Genomic DNA, 18,118 nt, shown 5'->3' on the forward strand with positions numbered 1-18,118 from the left:
CTAAATCGATGCAAATGTACTAAGAAATTATGAATATGCATCTATGTGATGATATTAAGAATTGCTGATTGTATGTGTAGAATGGAATGATTTCTAAATGTTGTGTTAGTTAATTTTTTTTAATTAAAAAAAAAGTAGGTTGTTGGGATTTTGATTGGTGTTGCATTGGATATGTAAATTGGTTTGGGTGGAATTGACATCTTAATGACATTCAACCTACCTATCCATATAGGAATAGCTTTCCATCTATTTAGAATAAATGAGGAATGTCTTTCCATCTATTTAAGGCTTTTTTTTTCTTCCAGCATTTTTTTAGTAATTTTCTGTGTATAAGTCCTTAAAAATCCTTGGTTAGGCTTATTCCTCAATATCTGATTCTTCTGATGGCTATTTTAAATGGAATTTTTTCCTTAATCTCCTCAGATAGGTCATTGCTTGTGTATAGAAACATTACTGAGTTTTGTATATTAATCTTACATCTCGCAACTTTGCTGGATTTGTTTATTAGCTCAAGCAGTTCTGCCATAGATTTCTCAAGGTTTTCTAAGTATAGGATCATGTCATCTCAAATAATGAAAATTTTACTTCTTCTTTCCTATTTGGATGTCTTTTATTTCTTTCTCCTGTCTAATCACTCCAGCTAAGACTTCTAGTATAATGTTATATAATAACAGTGACAATGGGCATCCTTGTCTTGCTCCTGATCTTAGGGGAATGTTTTCAATCTCTCACCATTGAGTATGATGCTGCCTATGGGTTTTTCATATATGCCCTTTGTGATATTGAGGAAGTTTCCTTCGATCCCTACTTTTGAAGTGTTTTTAGCAGAAAAGGATGTTGAATTTTGTTGAATGCTCTTTCAGCATCAATTGATATGATCATGTAATTTGTTGATGTGCTCTACTACATTGCATTGATTTTCTTATGTTGAACCACCTTTGCATTCCTGGTATAAATCCCACTTGGTCATGAAGTATAATTCTTTTAATGTACATTTGGATTAGATTTGCTAGTATTTCATTAAAAATTTTGCATCTATGATCATTAGGGAGATTGATCTGTAGTTTTCCTTTCTTGTAGTATCTGTATCCAGTTTTGGTATTAGAGTGATGTTAACTTCATAAAGTGAGTTAGGTAGCATTCCCTTTTCCTCAGTTTTTTGGATGAGTTTGAGCAGGATTGATATTAGTTCTTTTTGGAATGCTTAATGAAATTCCCCTGTAAAGCGATCTGGGTTTTTCTTTGTGGGAAGATTTTTGAAGAATGATTGATTCTTTTTATTTGCAATTGTCGAGCTCTTCTATTTCCTCTTGAGTCAGTGTAGGTAGTTTGTGTGTTTCTAGGAATTTGTCCATTTCATCTAAGTTGTCTAGTTTTTTGGCATATAGTTCATAGTATCTTCTTATGATTTTAAAAATTTATTTAAGATCCATGGTAATGACTCCCCCCATTTCTTATTTTGTTTATTTGTAGCCTCTCACTCTCTCGTGCATGCTTTCTCTCTCTTCAGTCAGCCTAACTAGGAGTTCATCAATTTCATTGATTTTTTCCAAAGAACCAACTTTTGGTTTTGTTGACTCTTTCTATTGTTTTTGTTGTCATTGTTGTTCTCCATTCATTTATTTCTGCTTTAATCTTTGTTATTTTTCTTCTTCTATTTGGTTTGATGTTAGTTGGTGTTCTAGTTTGCTAGCTGCCGGAATGCAACACACCAGAGACGGATTGGCTTTTAATAAAAGGGGATTTATTTTGTTGGTTCTTCAGAGGAAAGGCAGCTAACTTTCCACTGAGGTTCTTTCTTACGTGGAAGGCACAAGATGGTCTCTGCTGGTCTTCTCTCCAGATCCCTGGGTTCCAACAACTTTCCCCGGGGTGACTTCTTTCTGCATCTCCAAAGGCCTGGGCTGAGCTGCGAGTGCTGAGATGAGGAATGCCAAGCTGCTAGCCAATTAAGTCAAACATCACTCATTGCAGCAGACACGCCTCCTAGCCGACTGCAGATGTAATTAGCAACAGATGAGGTTCACGTACCATTGCATTGTGCCCGCAGCAACAGAACTAGGTATGCTCACCTGGCCAAGTTGACAACTGAATCTAACTAACACAGTTGGCTATTCTTTCTCTAGTTCCTCCAGGTGAGCAGTTTAGGCCTCAATTTTTGCTTTTTTGCTTTTTTTAAAATTTATTAATATAGGCATTTAGGGCAATACAATTCCCTCTCAACCCTGCCTATGCTGCCTCCTATAAATTCTGATATGTCATATTCTCATTTTATTCATCTCCAGATATTTACCTATTTCTCTAGCAATTTCTTCTTTGACCCACTGATTTTTTAGTAGTGTATTATTTAATCTCCATATATTTCTGAGAGTTCTAGTTCTTTGGTGGTTATTAATTTCCAGCTTCATTCTGTTGTGGTCAGAGAAAATACTTTGAATAATTTCAATCTTATTCAATTTATAAAGACTGTCTTGTGTTCCAGCATATGATCTATCCTGGAAAATGTTCCACGAACACTAGAGGACAATGTATATCATTGTGTTTTGGCGTGTAGTGATTATATATGTCTGTCAGGTCTAATTCATTTATCACATTGTTTAAATTCTCTGTTTCCTTGTTGATCCTCTGTCTGGTTGTTCTATCTATATATGGGGAGTGGTGTATTGAAATCTTCCACTATTATTGTTGAAACATCTATTGCTCCCTTCAGTTTTGCAAATATTTGCCTCATGTACTTTGGAGCTCCTTGATTGGAAGCATAAACATTGATGATTGTTATTTCTTCTTGTCCTTTCATCAGTATGTAGTGTCTTTCCTTATCTCTTATGACAGCTTTACATTTAAAGGCTATTTTATCTTATAGGAGGATAGCTACTCCTGCTTTCTTTTGGTTATAGTTTATATGGAGTACCTTTTTCTATCCTTTCACTTTCAATCTATTTGTATCTGTATTAGTTTACAAGCTGCCAGAATGCAATAAACCAGAACTAGAATGGCTTTTTAAAGGGGGCAATTTAATAAGTTACAAGTTTACAGTTCTAAGCATATAAAAATGTCCAAACTAAAGCACTCAGGTACAGATACCTTAATTCAAGGAAGGCTGGGTGGGTCAGAAACACCTCTGCCAGCTGGGTAGTCACATAGCTGGAATCTGCTGGTCCCTTGCTCCTTGGCTCCATTGTTTTCAGCCTCTGTTCCTGCGGAGGTTACTCACTTTGCTTCTCCAGGTCTTCTTTCATCTCTTGGCTTCCCTTGGCTGTGTCCAGGTTCTGGCTTGCTTAACATCTCATGGCAATGTCTGCTGGGCTCCAAGCATCTCCAAAAGTCTGTGTCTCTATTCTCCAGATGTTTGCATCTACATCAGGTCTCTCTGTGTTGGCTCTGCTCTCTCCAAAATGTTTCCTCTTTTAAAGGACTCCAGTAAACTAATCAAGACCCACCTGAAATGGGTGGAGTCATATCTCTAATCAAAAGATCATGCCCACAATTGGGTGTGTTGCATCTCTATGGAGATTATCTAATCAAAAGGTTGCAACCTATCCTAGATTGTAAGCTCTTACCACAGTCACGTATATTCAGGAGTTGTAACTGTTATTTCTAAATTCTGACATACTGAGCTGTTTGTATATAACCTCGTCATTCCCAGAAACTTTTGGTATTTATGTGACATTTCAGAGTTAGAGCTCTGAAACTATGAAAGTGAGCAGTACAGGAACTGTTTAAGAAGTTGAAAAAGGAATCAGACTTCGATTAGATATATGAAGGAAGCAGATCTGGATAGGACTAAGGTAAATCAGAATACACCCTTCAGGGTGAGCCTGGCAGGCAATTTGTGGCACAGTCAAATGGCTGGTCCCAGCGGATGGAGCATGGCACCTTATTCCCTCTGGGAACCTGCTTGCTATGCCCCTGGGGGAGGGGTTCATCTGTTTCCACAGCTTGGGAAACTTACATTTCTAGTGGCACCTTGGCCATTTCACCATTCTGGACTGGTGTAGGATGTGTGTCCAGTCACTGAGGTCCCCCAAAAAGTTGTTCCATGGAGTTCCTAGCTATTTACTAGCTGCTCTAGAGGATAAACTAAATTACGTTCCTCACTACACCGCAAGTTTGTTCGCATGTTTTGTTTTTGATACCAAAGGCATGGGCTATCTGCCTGATGTGCATAACAGCCAATCTATGACACCAGGTTTCAAAAGAGAAAGAGTTTATGGCTACATGAAGCAAGGAAAAAAAATGACCTATCAGTCTAAAATCCATTTCCCTGAACTGTAGTAACTCAGAAATATATATATATAGCATCAAAAGATGGGCAGGTTTTAGAATAATGAGTATAATGGTTCTAGATGACAAAGACATGATTTAATTATTAAGCATGGGCAGATTGATTACGTGGTTAGTCACAGAATGTATGTAAGAAAATGGTTGACCTTAATATGCTAATGGGCATGATTTTTAGTATTATAATGACCTCAGGATGCATATGTTATGGGTTAAAATTTAAGCTACTATACATGTCAGGCAGACCAATTTCAGTTAGACTGGCTCCATCTAGTAAGATAATAGGATTTGGGGAGGGTTAGTTCTGGGCTGACTCAAGTTCCTTCATTAATAAACATTAGGGTAGGGGCTGTCTTTTGTGATCATAAGAATTTAACATTGTCAAACAGGTAAGGGGGTACAAGTGGGGCCAATCAGGAGGTTTTTACAACCACTAAATAAACATTATAAAGCTGTATAATCAATATCAAAGATCAGGGCAGCTGTGTTACAGTTCAGCAATTTCAGGTATTTCTGATTATTCTACAATATACTAAAACGTAAGAAAATGCTGACTATATAATGGTTCAGTCATCATAATTATTTGTTAAATCTTAATTTCCTTGTTACATTTTATGGAATTACAAGACTTGAAGGTACAATTTAACATTGTCAGGGCAGATGAAAGAATGGATTTCAAAATGTTTTGAAAAATGAAAACTCTATACTAGTATGAGGACTTATTAGACATGTTACTGAAGCAGCCTGGTGCTATGAAAAAGTGCATGGAATTTATAGATCAGGAATTAGGCCTGATTGTCATAGAAAAGTAATTAAACAAATTAAATTAGCCTTTTACTGTAATATTGGTGAAGGACACCTTCCCAGGATCTAATCAGTTTCTCTTTTCTCCAGTTATTGAAAGCCACTTTTTAAAAAAATTTATTTATTAATTAAAAAATAAAGAAACAAAATAAAACAACATACATAATCAGTAATTCACAATATCATCACTTAGTTGCATATTCGTCATTTCTTAGAACATTTGCCTTAATTCAGAAAAAGAAATAAAAAGACAATAGAAAAAGAGATAAAACGAACACAGGAAAGAAAAAAAAAAAGATTATACCTACCATACCCCTTACCCCTCGCTTTCATTGATCACTAGCATTTCAAACTAAATTTATTTTAGCATTTGTTCCCCCTATTATTTATTTTTATTCCATATATTCTACTCCTTTGTTGACAAGGTAGATAAAAGGAGCATCGGACACAAGGTTTTCACAATCACAGTCACATTGTGACAGCTGTATCATCCTCAAGAAACATGGCTACTGGAACACAGCTCTACATTTTCAGGCAGTTCCCTCCAGCCTCTCCATTACATCTTGAATAACAAGATGATATCTACTTGATACATAAGAATAACCTCCAGATAACCTCTTGACTCTGTTTGGAATCTCTCAGACATTGACACTTTGTCTCATTTCCCTCTTCCCCCTTTTGGTTGAGAAAGTTTTCTCAATCCCTTGATGCTAAATCTCAGCTCATTCTAGGGTTTTTTCCAATCCCTTGATGCTAAGTCTCTGCTCATTCCAAGATGTCTGTCCCACGTTGCCAGGAAGGTCCACACCCCTGGGAGTCATGTCCCAGGTAGAGAGGGGTAGGGTGGTGAGAATGCTCGTTGTGTTGGCTGGAGAGAGAGGCCATATCTGAGCAACAAAAGAGGCTCTCTTGGGGGTGACTCTTAGGCCTAAATTTTAAGTAGACTTGATCTATCCTTTGCGGGGTTAAGTTTCATATGAACAAACCCCAAGACTGGGGGCTCAGCCTATAGCTTTGGTTGTCCACACTGCTTCTAAGAATATCAAGAATTCAACTTGGGGAAGTTGAATTTCTCCCCGTTCTCACCACTTCCCAAAGGGGGCTTTGCAGATACTTTTCCACTCACTGATCGAATCACTCTGGGATTCATCGGGGCATCACTCTGGACAAACCAGCAAAATCTCGTGTCCTACCTGAGATTCCAAGTACTTATGGCGTTCAATCAAACTATCCATATAAGTTATATTAGGAAATGCACTAGTCAAAATATAAATTTTGTAACAAATAAACATTTTTTGCTTTAGTCTCACACAGAAGGTGACATTTAAAAATATTACCACCTATTTTCAGTACCCTGCAATAATGACATTCCTTTGTTCTTCCTCATGCAAAAACATTTTAAAAATTGTACCTTGTACATGAAAGCCACTTTTAATAGCAAAGTCAATTTATTGCTTTATTAATTGATGAGCCCATATTTTAAGTATATTTTCTCCTGGTGAAATAAAACAAAGTCTCAGAATGGAATTTTCTCTTTCCCGGCTATGCTTGTTAGTGTGGGTCATTGTTAATAGGACCAGTTAAAGTACTGTGGATTAAGGATATAGGGGTAGAAGTGGGTTCATTGGCATGTGAGTATAAGAGGTGTGTTCATATGTGCATAGGTCATGGGCAGGCCGTGGGTGTATCTCAGGGCACAGAAGTGTGTGTGCCTACAAGGGCCTTGGTTGGTGTGTGAGAACATGGTTTCCTGGGCAGAATGACCCTGGATGTGCAGCTGAGAGTAGTGAGCAAGGATGGGCAGGCAAAGGAACACCAAGATTTGAAGCGGTTTCGAGATCTCAGATAAAGTCCACCACCTCCCACCCCAGGACTTGGAAAATTGCCCCCGTGGACAGGTTCTTAGAAAGAATAGGAGAGCGGTGATCGCGTCCCTTTCTCAATTCCTCGGGTCTTTTGCAGCAGAAAAGGGTTGGTGAGGGTCGGAGCCCTGGGTGGGAGGGGAAGAGGTATCTGCTAACTTCCTCAGCAGCGGCCGCGCGGACCGCGGTGGTGTGTGAGCTAGGCTGAGCATCCCGCCCCGGGGCGGGGAAGGGGCGGAGCCGGGCCTTGCCGGCCCCCAGTGGTCCCCGCCTCCCGGCCGCTCCTCGGGCCTCTACCCTGTGCCGGGCGGCCAGCGGTCAGAGCCGCCCGCGGGAAGCTCGCAGCCCCCGGCGCGGGCGCAGTGCGGGCTGGGCGGGCCTGGGCCCGGCTGGGCTGCGCTCGGCTGTGCTCGGCTGCGCGCACTGGCTCGGTCGCCGCCCCTCTCGGTGAGTGCAGCGGAGGGAGGTGCGGACCGGGTGGGGCGCGGGGAAGGGGGCCGGGACAGAGATCTTGGGGAGCCCCAAAACTCAAGCCCAGAGGTCAAAGGTCCACAACCGTGATGGTGGGTAGTCTCGGAGACCGAGCCGGGTGGGCGGAAAGGGTCAGGACCGCGATATGGAGGAGCCCGGAAACCTGAATCTGGGTGTGTATGGTGCGGGGTGGGGGGTGGGGGGGGCGCGGTAGGTGAGGACCACGATGTTGGGGCGCCTCGGGGACTGAGCCAGGACGGACGAAAGGTGCTGTGTTCACATTCTTGAGGCGCTCTCCGCAGGGCTATGGGGAACGGAACCCGGGAGGGCTGTGCGGAGGAGAGGAAGCTCCGGGCGGACAGGGCGGGAGGGGGAGCCCGAGTGAGGGGAGCCCCGGAAAGGGAATCAGTCGGCAGGGTTGGGGTGGGGCGAGGCGTGCGGCTCCTCTGGGTAAAGATGGAAAGGGCTTTTCCGAGTGGGTGGGCGCCGGGAGGGGAGTTGTGCTGAGAGCAGGGTGGGGGTGGGGGGCGGTTGGATCTGAGGCTGGGGGTGAGGGTTTGCAGCGATTGGAAACGCCGCGGCGGGGGGTCGAAGGGGGCTGGGTGGGGAGTGACTCAGGGAAAGGCTCGATCGTGCGAACGGAGCCCCCTGGTTGGAATGGGGTCGTGGGTACCTCGAGAGAGTACCCACTCGAGATTGGGCAACACAAGACGAGGGGAGGGGGGCACTTGACATTCTGCGAACTGGGAGTGTTGGGCGTTTGCGCTGGGGGGCGAGGGGGAGAGGGTCTGGGAAAGGGCACATCTTGTGGATCTGGAGGCTGCGGGGCCGCAGCACCTTCCTGAGCTACTGTGATGACTCCAGGCACCCACGCACAACGGGAGACCCGCGGGCTTTTTCTCTTGGCCGAAGTTGCATCCCGTATTTTTGAGCCGGGTTAGATGTGATTTTGCCTAGAGATCGATGAGAAGAGCCTAGGCTGTAGTGGTTAGGGAGTAAGGTTTCTAATATACAGGTATGTGTGTCTTAGGCATAACTCATATAATAAAAGTGTATGGGGGTAATTTTTAGATCCATCTGTGCACTGCTTATTCCTACTCTGTTCTCTCTGTCTCTCTCTCTGTCTCTGTCTCTCTCTCTCTTTCTGAGAGGTTGGCCATGGTAGGACAAAGTACTATTTTGGTAACTAGCTTTGGTGGGCCAGTTTTTCTCTTCATGAAAAGGGAATCTCTTGAATAATTATGGATGTTATTGGGAAAGCAATTTGTTGATTTTACAAGTATTATTCTAGCACAAGCTTCTTATCATTAAGGGGGTGTGTATACTTTATCTGGTGGTCAGAACCTTGCACCAAAACTTGCATTATTATTATCGTGGCAGAATATTCATTCACTGGGACATAATGCTAGTTGATTGTTTCAGTCTTTTTCCACTGTTAAAATAAATATGGGGTGGGCCATGCTCGCTCAGCAGGCAGAGCTCTCACCTGCCATGCCAGAGACCTGGGTTTGATTCCCGGTACCTGCCCATGCCAAAAAATAAAAAAGCCTGTATTTATACAATTAGATGAGTATTTTTTCCTTTCAGAAGACTCATCTTGGCAAGCCATGTACTAATTCTAATGATGCTGTCACTGCTGAGAATAATTTTAGAGTTCCTACTTTGGAGTTGCCTTTAAAGTTTGTGGCACATTTGCTGAATCTCCTTGGTGGTGGCACATCTTCCTCCATTGGGAAAGGACCAAACTGGCCTAGCACCAGCTCTAGCTTCTGAATGATATAGAACTATGAAATATGCCCATTAAAGTAATGAAAGTCCTCTTGCAGGACTGGCAGATCTAAAATAGTTATCCAATATAGGTGTTGTGTTTGTGCTGAGGATTAGAAAACAATGATTTTGAAGTACAACCTTCACTTGGGTGTGCATGTTCTATTAGGTGTGTGAAAAAAAAATCAGTCCGATCACTTGATTGTTATACCTTATGTCCTACTGGGCGGGAGAAAATCAGCCTTCCTTTTCCCCTCCAGATACTCTTTACCAGGCCATTTCCATCACTGATAATTTTTACTAAACACAACACAAAAACAAGCCTAGTTTTCTCTTTAAAGAAATACGCAGAAAGCTGCTTACCTGATGTATAGTTAATACCTGGTACTTGATTTTTGATGTGAAAGATTTACATAGAAGCACAGGAAAGATGACTTCTAAAAGTTCCTTTCAACTTTGGAATTCCGTGCTATACAGTGTAAGTAATGAATTTAACAGATGCCTTTCTTCCATTGTTTCCCTGATTTCCCAGATCTTTTTAGTTTATAGCATAAAGCATCAGACACTTGAATCTTCATCTAGCTGTGAACTTGAGCAACTGTATTAAATCTCTTTTAGCCTCAGTTTCCTTACCTTAAAATGGAAATACTAATGAGTATGTACCTCATGGTGCTGTGCTGAAGATTAAATGAGATTTATGCATGTAGAACACTGAGTTCAGTGCCCAATGCTGAGTCTTCAATAAATGCTATTTTTGCTACTTGTATTATTTATTGATAGTTTTTTATTGAAATTTCTTTGAAGCCATGTACATATTGATCATTTTCCCAGGAATGATATTCCCTTCATCTGGCCTTTGCAGATGAATATGTGATTGACAACATTTTGTTTTTAGTCACTTAAGAGTTTCTAAAGGGTGACTTTAAAAGCAATTATAGTTGGTTACTTTATTTTTCATCCAAATGTTTTTAAAATGAACATTCCTGTTACGATGTAGTGAAAATCTGAAGCAACAAAAAGCTTAAAGTCCTCTCCTAAATTTTCTTCCTGATCCAGTGAAAATATTGTTCTAACAAAATAGCTACAGTTATCTTGGCATGTTTTGAAAGGGATGATTCTGATACACATTTGTTTCAGTTAAGTTTGAGTTTTGCTCTCTTTTGTCTTTTAAACAATAGGGAGGAACAGCCTTGCACTAAGTTCTCAGCTTTTCTGTAAATATCAACATAATTTTTTTTTTCAAATCTAAGAATTTTATGAAAAATATATACATAAATTAGGGAATTGTGGAAAAATTTATCTTAGTCAAATGGTCCTGGATAGCTATGAAATAGATAATGGTTTACTAAATGTTTGTTGTTTATTGAGAATCTTCTGTGTTTTAGGCAAGTCAATGTCTATTAGCAAAATTTTCTCTTAATGGCTTATGGGTCTAAGGATTAGTATGAATCTCACTCTGGTTCTTTTCCCTCAATTTCTTGGAAGCATAAATAGATAGGTCTTTCAGTATTCTTATCTTTGAGATACGTTACTCTTTCAGGATTAGATCCTGCTAAGCTTAACTCAGACTCCATGAAAGAGGATGATGGCTATAAAAGTACACGGTGAAGTGAAATGTGATTCAGGTAGGGTGGTATTTCTGTTATACATTCTTCCCTGGAGGGTTCTGATTATTACCTCCTTGGTATCTGGTTCTTTTTCTATTCCTTCTGAATAGTGGTTTCTGTACTTGTAAAGTACCAGGAGATAATGTGGCATAGCATTTTAGACTATGTAAGTGATTCTTCATGGTGATAGGAATGGGAGAATTTTACCTCCAGGGGCTGGTTTCGTCATGTCTGGAGACATTTTTGGTTGTCACAACTTGGGGATAGGGTGTTACTGGCATCTAGTGGGGGAGAGGCCAGGGATGCTGTCAAACATCCTACAGGGGACAGCATACTCCACAGTTAGCCAAATGATCAATGGGGTGCTGAGAAACCCTGGATTAGAGCGTGGGATCTGGTGTGAGGAAAAACCTGCTTTAGTATCCCGGCATCACCTGTTATTAACTGCATGACCTTGGGGAAGTTACTTCACTGAATTGAATATTTATAAAATACACATCGAAAGAGATATTGTAGAGTTGATGTATATAAAGAGCTTAGCATACAGAAGGTACCCAATAAATGGTAACTCTTAGTAGTATGACTGGTTTGGAGATCTGGGTCAAAACCCAGGGACTGTGCTTTTAAACAGACACAGCTTTGGTTTGTTTTTTTAACCCATTACGTAGACAACATGATCCCATTCTTCTGCCCAACGATAGGTTCTGTGAGGACGTGAGTGCAGCCTGCAGATCTCCAACCGAGAAAACTGGACATCCTCCATATTTCTGTTGTGTAGAGGAGAGGTGGGCAGAGGATGCAGGAGCTTTCTGTTCCATCTGGGTCATACTTGGATGGAGAAGATAGCCAGGCCCAGAAGCCCCCACTGTCAGACAGCTTATCTCCCGGGCTTCAGAACTCTCTGCTCTGTCCCTATCTAAGCATGTTTAAAGATTGCTCTTCTGGGTAAGGGCTGGCAGGTCTCTTTGAAGTTTCTCTTTGTTTTTCCTTAGCTCCTCCAACTCAGGCAAATAATTCTTGTAGAGCTCTCTCTTTTTTTTTTTAACTTTTTATTGTGAAATAATGTCAAGCTTAAACAGACGCAAAAATTATACAAAACCCATACAGAGAATTCCAACATACCCCTATCCCCACCTCCCAGATACCCAGGTTACCAATTTTAACATTTTGCCGCATTTGCCATATCATTCCATCTGTCTATCTGATTCTGTTTGTCTAGCAATTCATTTTCTAAACACTTGAGTGTCAAGTGTATGCATCATGCTCCTTGAACACATAATACTTCCATGTACATTTCCTAACAAGGATATTCATTTATGTAATCACCTTAGGGACAATGATCAAGTTCAAGAAATTTAATATTGATATAAAGCTTATAGTCTATATTCCAATTTTTTCAGATGTCCCAATAATGTCCTTTTGAGCCTTTCCCCTTCATTATTAAATCCTATCTTGAATGATGTACTGCATTTACGGGTCATTGTTTATTTAGTTGCTCTTTTTTTTTAATTGTGGAAATATTTATATACAATGTAAACTTTCCCATCTCAAATCACTCCCAGTGGTGCAGTGGGAATAATCACAAACACAATGTGCAGCAACTTTACCACCATCAAATGCCAACCTTTCCCATCACCCCAAGCAGAAACCCTACACTCATTATGCAGTAACTCCCAGGTCCCTTCACTTTTAACAAAATACTCCAAATCAACTCCAGTTTCTGCTCTGCACGGGCTTAGCTGGCCATCTGGGAAGAGAAAGGAAGCTCCCCATGAAGCCCAGGCTCCACTTCGATCTTCACGTCTCTGTGTTTCTGCATGCAGACTGAAGTCACATGTGTGAGTAATCAACTCACAGTCACAAGCAGATCTTAGTGGAGTGGGATGAGGATTGGGGCAAATTCTGGGTGCTAAGAGTATTTAGCAGACAGGCATGTGAATAAGGAGGTGTTTGAGCCGGAACCCATTGGTGCTGTGGTTGTCAATCTCAGCTACATGATAGAATTGCTTGGGCTGTCTGCAAATTCGATGCCCTGGCCCCATCCCACACCACTGTTTCAGAATCTCTGTAGGTGGGGCCCAGTCTTCTTAGGTATATTCTGGGTGCCCCATGCTCGAGGGCCATTGCCTTGTTGGGTTATGAAATTGGTGACCTTCATTAAAAAAAAGAAGAAGAGAATCAAAATTTAAAATATCACAGTAACACAAGTATTTTGTCAAACTTGTCCTACCGATGAATGTATGTTAAGTTGCAGTATAAAATGTCTTTCTTCTAAGGGAGTGTAGTAGAAAAATGTTTGAAAAACATCATTTTAGAGTTTTAGAGGTATCTAATTAATTAATATTGATAAATCTACCTCATACAGTATTTCTGTGCATCCATCTGCTTGGTAACGTTCAAAGTGCTTTTATATGCCTTGTCAAATATGACTTTTGCAACATCCTATGAAGCATAGAGGGCAGATACTGTTGTTGTTTTGTTTTGTTTTTACAGATGGAGGAAACTTGGAACTAGAGGATAAGAAATTTGCTCAAAGACACAATAAGAAAATGACAAAAACAGGGACTCCAATCCAGAACTTCTGATTTGCCTCTTATGATTTAGCAGACCCTGCTACCAAAACATGAGTCTGGCTTCAGTATCATAAATGATAATTATTATATTCTCTGTGGTATAGTTAACCTCATACAAAGAGTTCATTCCAAGGGTCCATCGTAGCTTTTCTCTTCCTGCACTTAAGTAAGATAAAGGCATTAATATTATTCTTTTGTATTTTTAGAGACTGAAAGTGGAATCAGTCAGTTTCATGCATGGGCTAATGTCAGCTTTGGAAGGCTGCAGTGCTAGACTGTGACTTAAGAAAGTCATTGAAACTGGGTGGCATTTCAGGAAGGTAGAAACTGATTAATCAAATTCAGGCTCATTGAAGAGGTTCAGGTTAATTTCTGGGATTGTTTGGGGGTTTTGTTTGGTTTGGTTTGATTTCTTCTCTCTCTTTAAAAAAAAAATCTTGAATGATGACTTGTTTTTTATGGTTTATATCCCAGGAAATAGCACCATCTTGTGAGATTTGCTGTCAATTCATTAACAGGGCCCCGGTCAATTTTTTGCCTCATCTGGGATGTTATTATCTTAGATATTTGCAGCTTTGGAAGGAAGAAGGGGAAGAAGGAAATAGATGTTTTGGGGGGAATAAATGGAATTCTGCTGGGCTAGGATTCCATCAGAGAGGCAGAGGTGAGTTCTAGAATAGGAAATCTGTCAGTTCAACTCTAAGGACTTTTTGACCACTTAATACGTCCTTAGAACTGAGCTAAATACTTTGAGGGATACCAGAGAAGCCTAAAGTATGGTTTTTGAGTTGAAGGAGTCTATAATATATTTGGAGCATCAAATTTTTTCACATAAAGCAAAGAAGACTTTAGAGTATCTATAAATATGTGCTGAGCTACAAAGCACTGATAATAATGGGAGTGCCACTCCATTTAGAAAAGGAGAAGTCCATGTGAGCTCTTATAGTCAAGTATAATAACAGAAAACCTGAATGAGATATTGAAAGAGGAGTGATGGTGTTTTAGTTTGTAAAAACTGCTGGAAATGCTATGTACCAGAAGTGGAATAGCTTTTTAAAGAGGGATTTTATTAAGTTGCAAGTTTACAGTTCTAAGGCCATGAAAATGTCCAAATTAAGGCAGCTAGAGAAAGATACCTTAACTCCAAAGAAAGGGCCAATGAATTTAGGGTTTCTCTCTCTTTGCTAGCTTACTCTCCTTATTTCATAATGCTTCCCTGGGGACGTTTTCCTTCTGCTCCAAAAGACTCTGGCTGCGTGGGCTCTGTTAGTTCTGTTGGCTCTATTGGTTCTGGTGGCTCTATAGCTTTTTCGAAAATGGTTCCCTCTTTAAGGGCTCCAGTAAGCAACCCTACCTTGAATGGGTGGAGACACATCGCCATGGAAACTACCTAATCAAATGGTCCCACCCACAACTGGATGGGTCATAATCTCCATGGAAACAATCAGAAAGATCCCACCCCGCAATATTGAATGAGTATTAAAGGACACGGCTTTTCTGGGGTACATAATAGCTTCAATCTGGCATAGACTGTTAGATATACGGGGGGCATTTCTGATGGGAGAAGCATCTTATGCAAAAGCACAGAGGCATACATCAGAATAGTGTATCTGGGTAGGATACTGAGGAGCCTGCCTTCTGCACTGGGGCTTAGTGGTTGGCTACACAAGGAATACACTGGGCAGGACTTCAGATCTAGAATCCCTTTTGCAGTTGGGTGCTTGGAAAAAGGAAAAGGAAATTAACTCATTCATTTAAAAATATTTTTTAAAGGCCTACCATGTGCTGGACACAGCTTTAGGTGCTAGAGATACAGAGATGAACAAGGCCCCTGCCTTCCATATTCTCTTAGGGGGAAGACAGACAATAAACAAGTAAGTCAGAAAATCAATATATAATTTTAGGAAATGGTAACTGCTGTAAAGGAAAATAAATCAGGATAAGAGGAAAGAGAATAATGATTTGGGGTATGGTTAAGGATAAGGATAAGTTAAAGATTTTTAGGTTAGTCCTTAGCTTCCCTGAGGAAGCCTGGATCACCACTAAAAAGCTGTGTTAATGAAGTTCCAGCTTGATAATTTTATACTCATCTCATTCATTGACCCCCTCAGCGATAAATACAGTGACTATTCAGCAAGCATTACATAATAGTAATAAAAGGATGGGCTTGTTAGACTTGCATTGAACCACATTTTTACTTCCTTTTACTTTTTATACTTTTTTTCTTTAGTTTAAAAGATATTGTACAAGACATTTACTTAAGGAGATATTTGAGTCACATAGGATAGGACATGTAGGTACAAATGACAGTGACATAGTTATCTTTGCATTGGCTCTGAAGGAGAGGATTCAGTACAGCTGCATCTAAATTTTGTCATATAAAAGAAAAAGAAAATACTAAGCTATTTATAATTCTTTACTAAACTGTAATATGTCTCAGAATCTGGAGAAACACTGGGTGTAAATACTAACTGCATACCAAAGGAGGTAGTAATAATACATCCAAGGATACAAAAAGACACACAGAGATAGATGGTAGCTTCTATGTATTGAGCAATTTACATGTGCCAGGCATTGTGCACCGCACTTTACTTACATTACCTCTAACCTCTGCAGCCACTTAGGAGGGAGATACCATCCCAGTTTATAAATGACAGAAGAAATGGAGTGGCTATCCAAGGCTATTGCAGGTACTAAGTGTTAGAACTGGAAGGCAGATTTCCTTTTTCGGGAGAGGACCTAGGATAGAAAAATTCAGGGATGCTGGCTTAATTATGGGCTACCTTGGAGCACATATCTAGCTTGCAATTGGTCCTGAGTGGAGTTTTCTGTCAGCTCAGCGCCCTTAAGGAATTCCAGAAGCTGGGAGTTTCCAGGGCTATTTCTGAATTTATATAAGTGCTTCCCTAAAGACATAAGCTTTAGGGAGGGGCATCACCGAGCATTCTTCCATTATTTCATATGCCTGCAAAAGACATATTTGTGTGTCAGACAGCTGCATGGGCCATAAAAACTTGGAAGTGCTTTGATTTTGCCTGGAGTGATATAAATTCAGTTTGGAGTCTATTGGCTTAGCTGATCTAAAAGCTGACTTGAAACTCTGGCTTGTGATTAAATATATGGAGTAATGAATATATAGTGAATGTGGTTCATTTAGTGAGCTTTCAAAGCCTAGAGAGCCAACATTCAATTTAAAAGGGGTTTGGTGGTGAAAGGTTGGGCACTGACAACCTGAAGTGGCAGTGAAGTTCTCAGCTACCTGTGCTGGCCTGGGAATTGCCTGTGTCTTTGAGTGACCTGTGATCAATGCCTCCAGGCCCTCTCTGGCCAGATACAGATTACATTTATGGAGTACATGTTGTGTGCTAGGATGTTACATGTATTATCCTCTCGCTGTCTCTTGTCTCTGTCTCTCTCTTTTAAACTTCCTATTATAGAAAATTTCAAACAGACAAAGGCTGATGGAACAGCATATAATAAATCTGCCTGAATCCCTCCCCATCACCCAGCTTCAACAATGACCAACTCCTGGCCAATCTTCCTTCATACATATCTCACCTGTAGATTGTTTCGAAGCATATCCCAGATACCATGTCATTATTTGTAAGTATTTCCGAATGTGTTTCTACAAGATAAGGATTCTTTTTTATTATCTTCTTTAAACATCACAACAACTCTATTAGGTATCATTTTATCTCTGTTTTTAAGATGAAGACAGTGAAAACAAGCAAGTTAAATTACTGGCCCAGGGTCACCCAACCTGTAAGGGGCAGAGTCAGGATTCAAACCCAAGTTTGCCTAACTCCTGAGCCTACCCCATTAACCACCACTTTATATGGTTCCCCCTAAATCCCTCTTCTGTAGCTCATCTTACACTGCAGAATTGGGTGCTGCGAATGGAATAGCAAACCCCCAGAAATGTAATTGTTGATTTCCATGAATTCAACCACACTGTCCATTACTGCAAACTGATTCTACTTAAGTACACAGGGATGGAATGGCTGTGAAAGCCCTAGAGTTGTCATCTCCAGAAATAAAAGGACCAACCTGAAATACTAATTGATTCTATTTGGGCAGCAAAACTTATAAAGCAGTCAAACCATTATCGTGAGAGTGTCTGAAATGTTGGAAAAATTGGGCACTTGAAAGGCAGCAAATATGATTGTCATTGGGATATGGCTGCCAAGGGAATTAAAGGTTTCTTTTGAAATGAATTTCCCTTTGGTTTTCTTTCTTGGCTGAAGGAATCAGAGTCTTCCCACTGAGTCTTTTCAGTTTGTTTCTAGCACAGCTAATTGTGTTTATTTGTCTCCAGAATCACATGCCAGCCTCCTCTCCCTTGCCTTTTCTTAAGGTCTCTTGCCTGCTGGGTACTGCTTTTACTGCCAGAACATTCTCCTCACCTGGGAGCCAGTTGGCTGACAACAAAGAGTAGATGCTGGGAGGCTGACTCTGCCTCTCCAGAGATCTGACCTGGCCTCTCAGAGGACAGGAGAGATTATATAACTCGGCCATGAAAGGAACCATCTCTATTACCCTCCCCCTCATTGGCCCAGTCCCGCCACAAAAGCTGTATAACTGTTGGAGCTCCTTGTTACCCTTCACATCTGTGGAGTGCTAAAAGATGATACTTGTTGGGGTGAGCTGAGGAAGTTCCTAGAAATTATGCCTTTGGCCCTCACAGTACACACTGGCGAGGAACTCAATATCCTTTTTAAGGGAACATTATTTCTTTGTACATTTACTGCTGCAA

The 18,118-nt window shown here is 40.7% G+C and overlaps 1 protein-coding gene across 2 annotated transcripts in view; it reads left to right on the forward strand.

Annotated features, from left to right (window-relative positions):
• The first annotated feature begins 7,291 nt into the window (after positions 1-7,291).
• PAQR8 (progestin and adipoQ receptor family member 8) overlaps positions 7,292-18,118 on the forward strand; it is a 30,951-nt gene continuing 20,124 nt past the window's right edge. The window contains exon 1 of one of the 2 annotated variants that reach the window (XM_077162057.1): positions 7,292-7,394. The gene's annotated coding sequence lies outside the window, so the exon portion shown is untranslated. Of the gene's footprint in view, positions 7,395-7,438; positions 7,592-18,118 lie in introns of those variants that run through there. The other variant, XM_077162058.1, reaches the window with a different exon arrangement.

This window comes from Tamandua tetradactyla, chromosome 5 (genome assembly GCF_023851605.1).
Source record: "Tamandua tetradactyla isolate mTamTet1 chromosome 5, mTamTet1.pri, whole genome shotgun sequence".
In the NCBI taxonomy this organism is placed as follows: Eukaryota; Metazoa; Chordata; class Mammalia; order Pilosa; family Myrmecophagidae; genus Tamandua; species Tamandua tetradactyla.